The sequence below is a fragment of the Brassica napus genome, chromosome C6 (assembly GCF_020379485.1).
Source record: "Brassica napus cultivar Da-Ae chromosome C6, Da-Ae, whole genome shotgun sequence".
Lineage (NCBI taxonomy): Eukaryota > Viridiplantae > Streptophyta > Magnoliopsida > Brassicales > Brassicaceae > Brassica > Brassica napus.
In genome coordinates, this window is record NC_063449.1 from 31,549,198 (window position 1) to 31,559,612 (window position 10,415).

Consider the following 10,415-nt stretch of genomic DNA (forward strand, 5'->3'; position numbering starts at 1 on the left):
AAGAGGCGTCCCCGTGCTGAGATCCTTCACCTGAAAATGAGCCGGGAAGAATTCAACAGAAACTTGATTAGTATTACATAAGTGATATACTGAAATCAAGTTCTTGTGAATACCAGGAACACATAGTATCTTGTCTAGAGCTAGATTACAAGATGGAGAAGATAAAAGAGTTGAACCGGTGTGAGTTATCGCAAGAGGAGAGCCATCACCGATTAAAACATCATCACCACCTTGATAAGGCTGATGCAGCGAGAGATTATTGAGATCATTGGTCATGTGATGGGTAGCGCCACTGTCAAGGAGCCAATTGTTGGCTGAGTAGGGTGAAACCATTGCTGCGTTAACTCTTGGTTGCCAAGGCATGGTTGAAGCATTCTGAAAAGACTGAGGAGAACTCTGCTGCAGGCTCTGAAGTTGAGGACACCGACGCGCACTGTAACCTTGCACGTTGCAGAACTGACATTTACCAAGATAGGGCCTTGGTTGCCGTTGGCCAGAACGGTTGTACTGCTTCTGATTGTTGTCACTCCAGTTGTTCTGTGGACGTTGAGATTGACGTTGATTGTTGTTATTGAAACGAGAGGAATTGCTATTGTTGTTGTAAGCAACGTTAGCAGTGACCGGAAGGTGCAGCGCAGGAGCAGCAGTAAGGAGCTTGATCTCATGATTTAAGAGACGCTCGTGAAGCTCAGTAAGAGAAGGTGGCGTGTCTCTTCCCTCAACCTGATCAACTATCGGTTTGTACTCATCTGGAAGCCCTTCAAGAATAAACTCGATTTGATCTTCAAGTTCAAGAGGCTTGCCAAGAATCGCCAGTTTATCAATGCGCATAGTGAAGCCCTGAAAGTACTCATCAATGGAACGTGTACCTTTAGTCCAAAGCTTCATTTGATTCCGAAGTTGCTTGATGTGCGCTCGGCTAGGTTTTGCATATGTAGATGCAAGGGTTTGCCAGATCTGCGCAGAGGTAGTGGCTCGCGACACCACAGGCTGAATGGAAGTGGAGATGGCACCAAGGAGGGCGCTGAAGATAAGTCTATCTTGTCTCTTCCAAATGGCGAACTCAGGGTTGACTATAAGCTCTTCATTAGCGGTAAGAGTTTCAGTCGGGACAATCGTCGATCCATCTAAGTATCCAGCAAGATCATAACCATCTAGGAGGGCATGGATCTGGAGACTCCACATCAAGTAGTTTGTGGAAGTCAACTTGGTTACATTAGAGGTGTTGAGGTGAAAGAGTGTTTGAGTTAGTGTTTGGATTGTTTCACCGTGAAAGTTGGAGTTGTTGGTAGCCATTGAAGCTTTAGCTTAACAGAGAAGAAGAAGAAGCTTGGCGGCTAGATTTTGAAAAAAAAAAATTAGGGTATCGATGGCTCTGATACCATAAAGAATGTGAAGCGTGATCTTATTAACATAGAGAATATACAACATTGGAAGCAGACTGATAAGGAAAGCTATAATTACAGAGAATATACAATCTCTAGCATATCATATGAAATATCTTCTTTATAACCTCGACCTCATCCTTCCTCCTGTCCACGTCAGTGTTTGTTTCTGCTACAAGAAACCACGTAACATGACTAATTCAATGGCTCATGAAACCCTCAAGACGGCTTTGGCGGAGACTCTCGTCTCCTATTATGCTTTTGCCGGCGAGATTGTCACTAATCCCACCGGAGAACCTGAGATTCTCTGCAACAACCGCGGTGTAGATTTCATGGAGGCCGGTGCTGACGTGGACCTCCGAGAGCTTAACCTCTATGATCCTGATGAAAGTATTGCCAAGCTTGTTCCCATCAAGAAACACGGAGTCATAGCGATTCAGGTAACATTTTTTGTAAAATTCAGGTTTATCATGTGTTTCTAGATTAAAACCAACCGAAGATAATAGATTTATCATAATCCTTTATATATTAGTTTATTAATTTTCTATTTTAAGGCAGTAATAGTTCACTAGCTACAAAAACATAACTCTACTTTTGTTTCGTTGTCTGAACAGGTGACTCAACTGAAATGTGGGAGCATAGTTGTGGGATGCACATTTGATAGCGGATGCATACTCCATGAACATGCTCCTTGTATCGTGGGCCGAGATCTCTCGGTCCGTGTACCAATCTCTTGTGTACCATCGTTTCGAAGATCTCTACTAAACCCTAGACGACCATTAGTCGTGGATTCATCTATAGACCAGATGTACATACCTGTCACGTCCTCCGCAAGAAACCACCAATCCAGACAGTATCCTCGTGAGCCGTCTCTATTACATCAAAGCGGATGCCCTAGACGACCTTCAAGCCCTAGCTAGCGGCTCAAAACGTAGGACGAAACTTGAATCGTTCAGCGCGTTTCTATGGAAACTCGTGGCCAAACACGCGGCAACAGATCCAGTCCCGAGCAAGAACTCGAAACTAGGAATCGTTGTTGATGGAAGGAGGAGACTTATGGAGCAAGAAAACAATACTTACTTCGGAAACGTACTCTCAATCCCATTTGGTGGACAAATGATCGATGACTTGGTCAACAAGCCATTGTCTTGGGTAACCGAAGTGGTTCACAGGTTCTTGGAGACTGCTGTCACCAAAGAACATTTCTTGAACTTGATTGATTGGGTTGAGACACGACGCCCAACACCTACGGTTTCAAGAATCTACAGCACCGGGTCGGAGGACGGACCCGCCTTTGTCGTTTCTTCAGGGAGGAGTTTTCCGGTGACCCAAGTGAATTTCGGGTGGGGCTCGCCGGTGTTCGGGTCTTATCATTTCCCATGGGGAGGTAATGCAGGATATGTGATGCCTATGCCGAGCTCGGTGGAGGATGGAGACTGGATGGTTTACTTGCACCTCACGAAAGGACCGTTGAAGTTTATTGAGGAAGAGGCTTCTCAAGTGCTTAAACCTATTGACAATAATTACCTCAAGATTTAAAACCCTAATCTTTTGGTTAATGAAATGTCAATTACGGGTCATTTGTGTTATGCTGTAGTATGTGATATTATCTTTGTGTTGCGTGCTTGTCGTATACTTGTATTTGAATTATTGTAAGATATGTTTCCAACCGTATGTTTTGTTCCATTACTTTGATGATGTTGCTCAATCTAATATTTCCACAGTAATCAGTCATGACTTGATTCTTTTTGGTTTATTAATAGCACACATTCAAGAAGCTGAGTCCGGGTAGTAAACACACCAAACGGTTCTATCAAGTTAGTAACACACTAACATTATTGATCAATTATATTCAATTTTGTTTGTCTACTGTAGGTAGTTAATTATTTACAAATGCTCTTATTCAATAAATTGAAACCACCTTCTTGCACTATATATGTCATGATACCTTAGTTATACGCATTTGGTGTCATTAGAGTGAAACAAAACAGAGTAGTTTTGACTAAAACCTAAATGGTACAACCGCATAAACATTTTTGAATGTTTGGTGTCATGAACATTTTAAGTATTCTGAATAAAAATATATTTTTAGTGTTATAAAAAAGAGAATAAACCTATTGACAATAATTACCTCAAGATTTGTGTTATCCATTCACATGTGATATTATGTTTGTCTTGCGTCTTTGTTGTATTTGAATTATGTGTATAATATATTTTGTATGCGTTCCAAAAAAAAAAAGTATTTTGTGTATCAAATCACAGCCCTTTGACTTTTCGTTCAATTATTGATGATGTTGCTCAATCTAATATCTGGACATTAACTACCGGGCTAATCTTGTAAATAACCCTTTTAAAGTTTGTCAACTCTAAAATAGCTTCAAAAATTCAAAGTGACCAAATTCTGTTTCATTAAAAGGATAAATGATAATTATACACCAATTTATAATTTTATTAATCATTTAGAATATAGAAAATAAATAAATAATAAAAATAATAAAATCAAAATTATATTTTCTGAAAGTTTTTTTGAATTTTCTTTTCAATTTTTTTTTTAGAAACATTTTTTCTTAATAGGAAGTTTAGGAAGACCTTCGTGAATATGTAGGATATCTTCCTGAAATTTGCAAAAAAAAAAAAAAATTATGAATTCAAGAATGCTTTAAAAGTGTAATTAGATTTTTTTGAATATAACTTGTATATATATTTAGCAATGTTCGAGAAATCGCTAGACGGTAACTAGGCGCTTTGTAAGGGACTAGCGACTATGAAGATTATTCAGAGCCTAGGCAAGGCATAGTCGTTAATGAATTATTGATTTAATATATATTACATTTATATAAGATATTTTAGTTTATCGGTTAAATTATAAAATTATTTTAATGAGTTATAAAAATAAGATATAGAAACAAAAGAAATTAGACAAAATTGTGAATTGTACCAACATTATTGCTTAATATAACAGATTTAGATTAGTTTAGATCGATTTAAACCGATTTTAGTCGATTCAGAATAGTTTAAACAAATTTAAATCTCATAGATGTGTATATTTTCTTCCTGAATTTAACCTATATAAATATTGAAATATTTATAGTATTTTTAGAACCATGATATTTAGGAAGATGTCATACATATTTAAAAATATTTTACTAAATATACATATATTTCTGATTCAGTAAGGTATTTATAAATATATATTTATGAATGTCTTCCTAAATATAAAATTAATAATATATTTTAAATACATATTTATGAAATTTTCCTAAATTTAATAAATATTTATACACATTTTTCAATATCTTCTTAATTTTGAGAAGATATTATACTTATTTAGTAATATTTCCTAAATATGCATATAACTCAAATTCAAAAACATAGCATGCACATTCATGAAGACCTTTCTATAATTTAATAGTTATTTAGGAAATGATAAAATTATCATTTACACAGTTGGTATAACTTATTTCGGTCACTTTAACCCTTGTGATCTAGTTTGGAAACAAAAGTACGTTTTGAGGTTATTTCTGTTAATCTACTTGATTTTTCAACAAAATACATTCAAGAATTTGAGCCCGGGTAGGTAATTTACGCACCAACATTATTAGAAATGTAATAATCAATTATATTTTTGTTTGTATATTGTAGGTAATTACTACGATTGCTCTTACTCAATACATGAAACCACCTTCTTGTACCATGTCATTATACCTTAATTATATGTATTTGGTGTTATTTTTTAAAACACTTGATAATTATATTATTACAAACTATGAAATATTACATATAAAAATATTATAAAATTACACCCAACAATTCTATCTACTTTATGAAAATTCACGTTTGACTAAGCCACCAGAACCGTCATACGAGAATCATGTTTAACGGTATTTCTTACACCGAGCTGAAGATTTTGTATGAACTCTTTTTCATAAATCTCAATAATTTCTCATTTTCTAAAACTCGAAACTCAGATTCTCCTGATGTATAGACAACATTAATGAATTTTTAGTTAAACTGTTAGACTAAGGGTTTCCACGACTGTATAATTGTTTTAAGTTTGGTGTCAGAAAACGTTTTAATTATTATAAATAAACATATGTTTTGCTTGAATATCGTTATGGGGACTTGGGAATTGGGATATAGTCTGTTGAATCCAATAGTTATGAGAATTAGTAAACAATACTGTCGAACTGCCATTAAGCGCTTCTACCACCGGTAGCGCATGTTGCCTAGCTAGTAGCTCTCTTGGTTTGGCATGTCCCCAATGGAAAAATGAGTGATCCGTTATCCTGCAGATCATGGCCTTACCGCTCGGCCCTGTTCTAAAACGCGACCGCCATGACCGGATTTACGGCGGTTAAACGCTCGGCGGTCCCTGGCCTTGGCGATTGACTCCTACTCGGCGAACTAGGCGGCTGGTACAAAAGATCTTCGTTTTTGGTCATTCTGATACATGAAATCGGTTAATATATAGCTAATCTATAGTTTTAAAGTTTTAATCGTGATTAAACGTAACAATAATGAAGATTAGAAGAAGAAAATCAATGGCGGCTAAGAAGAAAAGTTGCGTAACCCAAGAAGAAAATAAATCCCGTTTAATCTCCGATTTTTACGTTAGGAGCTAACCCAACCCGAGCGCACGTACATCGTTTACCGAGTTTCCGAACCTGGGTAAATATTATATATGTGAATAAACAATTACATACTTTTTTGAATTAACAGTTAAATACTTTAAAAGACATTTTTTTGACAAATGGCTTATATATATATATATATATATATATATATATATAGGTAATCAAGAGCCTACTAAGGCAAATTGTTTCGAGCCTTTAAGCCGAGTACAAAATGGATCTAGCCCAATAACTTAAGAACTTTAGTTAAACCACAGAGAAAAGAGACTAGCGCCGTCATGGAGAAATAGAAAGACAGAAAGGGAGACGATGATCATGGATATTCAATCGTCCTGCCATATCTGCATCATTGAGGAAGAGAGTGCAGGGAAGGGTGCCTGAAGGAGGAAATACAGGTTTTGATGAGATAGGAAGTAGAGGAGACCAGAGAATCGATGCTGCGATATCCATTTATGATGTAAGTTGATATGTTTTTTGTCATCAAAATATAAACTCAACTAAGACTCTGCGAATCATCTGGGTAACTCTGTATCCATATGAACTATGTAAGTTGATACTCCCTCCGTTTCAATTTAATTGTCGTTGTAGATTAAATTTTTGTTTCAAAATAAGTATTGTTTTAGAGTTTAATGAAAAATTTATTAATAATATTCTCCAGTTTATTTTTTTATTGGTTGAAATATAGTTAAATGTATAGGTAATGATGTTTTTATTTTGAAAATATGCAAAATTAAATGTATTTTTAATCTGTGTGAATAAACCTAAAACAACAACTAAAATATAAAAGTTGGGGAGTATGTAGTATTGACTGAATAGATGTTTCTAGCAAACTCGAGCTTCGTTCTTGTGCGGTTGTACGATTTAGGGGTTACTCAAGCCTACTCTGATTGTTCTTGGTAACACTGATAGCTATTTATAGATTTAATAAATATTAGGGAAAATTAATATTATTTATATTAATTTTAGATATGTAAGATATTATAGACTTTAGTTTACGACCTTATAACAATAATAAAATATTATACATGATAATTTTATCTTTTCCACTTGCATACATATGTAATTCTCGAAATTACATATTAATGTATCATGAACGTGAACATATTCACCCGTAAATACATATTATTATTTTTTTAGCAAAATCTCAATTTTACCACAAGTTTGATACCATTTTACCCTATTTACTAAACCATAAACAATAGCCATAAACCGTAAATATTCGAGTATTTTTTTATTAATCAAATTTTATCACAAGTTTGAAACCATTTTCAAATTTACTTTTAAATGATAATAATTTTGATAAATACCCTGAATTTTTAATAAAAAGATTAAATTAACTTTCTTAAATCATTTTTAAATGTTTAAGAATAATTTAAAAATATTTATAAAATTTTATAAATCCAACCTCATCCTCTAAATAATAAACCGTAAAAAATAATCACTAACCATAACCCAAATGTTAGTGTATTTTTATTGAGTGCATTTTTGAAAAATAGTACTCAATTTATGGTATTTTAAGTAATTTCTCTTGTTTTTATACTTTCTTGCGCTATAAACATGTTAATTTCTTACATACCAGTAAAAATGTTAGTTTGCAGAATGAGGTTTGAGATAGTTATTTTATAAAATTATTTTTTTAATGATCCATATGGTTCAACCAATTTGACCAAATGATCCATGAATGATTTGAAATATATTACTTTTATCGGTTCGTTTCAAAAGCATTATTATGAATCAAATAAGAAGATAGGACTTATGTTTAAAATCTATACTAACCCGTAAATATATATATTTTTTCACTCCGTTAATAATGATTTAGTTTGATATTTTGGACTCTCTTTGATATTATTGCAGTGTAAATAAGTGCATAAATTCGTAGAATGATACTATTTAACATGTCAGCGACAATCACTAATAACAATTGTGTTAATAGCTTTTTTTTGTCAACGTTAATAACTTTAATAACACATTTCTATCTATCTATTATTATTATTATTATTATTATTATTATTATTATTATTATTATATTTTTTCTATTAATTGACTGTGGAATTGCTTTCTCCCTTGACTGCTGAATCTTGAACGTTATTGGCTTAGGAACACGTATATGTAATCTAACTGGAGGAGTCGATAATTTACTAAAGTAAACTGCATTCGAAAAATAAATGTATACCATCATTACCAATCGTATTATTTTTGAAAATAGAAAGGAAACAATAACTAATGAGATAATGCTTAGTCTTAAATCTCAAACTACAGATTCTAAATGACGTGTTAGATAACTAATGTATTCATATATATAGTTGTTGACCTTATCAGACCAATACAGTGATCTTCTGGTGGTGACTTGGCGATCTAAACTCAGTGTATTGTCTGTTTAACTATTCATACCATCAAACAGTTAACTAACGTGTTGTACAATGAGATCACGTCCGAGCTAACGTGGATGTTTTTGTTCTTCTTATTTTAATCAGTTGTTTTTTTTAATTAGTTGTTAACATTTTAAAAATTTTACATGCATGTTCCTGTGAATATATGTATAATTATTTTGTCTCCTACTGTAGTCTCACTATTCCCTGAATTCGTAAATTTATTTGCAGAAACGGTCGTCGTCGGCGATAAACCAATTTAATTATTCATTTTTTGTTTCATTTCTTTATCGAATCCGAACAATGTAAATAATTTTTCCCAACAAAAATTGAGGTCAACCTGCTAGGCTTGCATCGCTTTCACACTCCTCTCTGCTTCCGGTTCGTCCATATTTTCCTCTCTTGAAGTGTATTGTCTATCTCCTTATGTTCCTAATCAACTTTGTCTTTTTCCTTGTGTCTAGTTTATGTTTTACTGGCTGTACTAATCTGTCTTCGGAAGGTGCATATCACCAGTCCGGTTTATGGCTCCAGAAAGATTATATATTTTTGCTGGTTTGGTGTAAAACTTTGTTCAAGTTAATATTACGATGACAAAAAAACCTACTAGACACTTTTTTACCATTAAACAAATAGTTGGTTGTTATTTTTAATTATTCATGATCACCCATCTTACATTAGTTTTTTTTTAACCTTACCCCCCATCTTACATTAGTTAAGATCCCTGTTCGGGAACGCACTAGGCGCTAATCGGGCGGTCGGGTTGGGCCTAGCGCCTAAAGAAAAAATCGGAGATTAATCGGAAATTATGCGGGGCGGAATTTTTAGATAGTTTACTATGTTATAAGACATGTTAATCTTTAATTGTGTATAATATTAATACATTTTCATGTTTAAGATTGTATAAAACACACAAATAGAATATATAAACTTAATATAGTGTAGTTTTCATCAAAATTATGAATATAAATGATATTTATAAAATTTTAGATCAAATAAACAAATAAAAATATAATTAAAAATAAAAAAAAATAAAAAAAAATAAATAAATAAAAAAATAGATTAGGCCGCCACCTAGGCGGCTAGGCGGTCATTTAGGCGGTCTAGGCGGAAAAAATCGGATTAAACCGATTTGGCATAAATCGGGGCGGAAAAGTGACGCGTAGCGCCTAGACGGCCGATTTTTAGAACATGGGTTAAGATACACTACTTGATTTGTAGACGACCGAATGCAAAATTCAAATTCCAATATGTAAAACTTACGATGTACTCACCAGTGGTGGATAAAAAAAATATTTTGTACTAGGTACACTATTTTATACAGAATATTATTTGAAAAACTTAATATTTATATTATTAGTTAAGTATCATATTTGGTTAATTAATTAAAGAGGGCCAATAAATTTTTTTACTAAACTATATAGATAACAGAAAAGAAAGGAAAAATAACACGAAATGAATAGTATATGCATGAAATTCTGATTTATAAAAATCATGAAATTCTTTTTTAAAAAATACATGAAATTTTAGTATAGATGTTAATATTGGCATGATTCAACCATTTAAGATGCTAAACAACTTTAAAGGGGGGGGGGTGTTGAATCTGAAATTTGAAATGATTTGATTTTAGTGAATTTTTAGACGATTTTAGGTGAATATTAGAACTTGGTATGATTTTTGTTAAAAAAATTCTAGAATCTCATCTAAAACCATGAGATTTGATTTTTTTTTTTTTTATAACTAAGAAACCCCTCTCAAACACCCTAAAAACATTTAAAGCACTGTAAAATCTTCAATTTAAATTTTGTTCAATAATAGTGGATTTGATAGTGTTTGTTAAAATGACAAGTTCAATAACACTAAATTTTAAAATATTTTTAAAAATCCTCGTTTGAATAACAGTAGAATTGCTATTTTAATATAAATCATCTGAAACTATTAGTTGAATACACTCCCTAAAAAATCTTTAATACTTGAATACAGCCCCTACGAAATCCTTAATACATACATAAAATTATAAATTTAGCATG

The 10,415-nt window shown here is 33.0% G+C and overlaps 1 pseudogene; it reads left to right on the plus strand.

Moving 5' to 3' along the window:
• Positions 1–1,576: 1,576 nt before the first annotated feature.
• On the plus strand, positions 1,577–3,869 carry LOC106379443 (annotated as a pseudogene).
• The last annotated feature ends 6,546 nt before the right edge of the window (positions 3,870–10,415 follow it).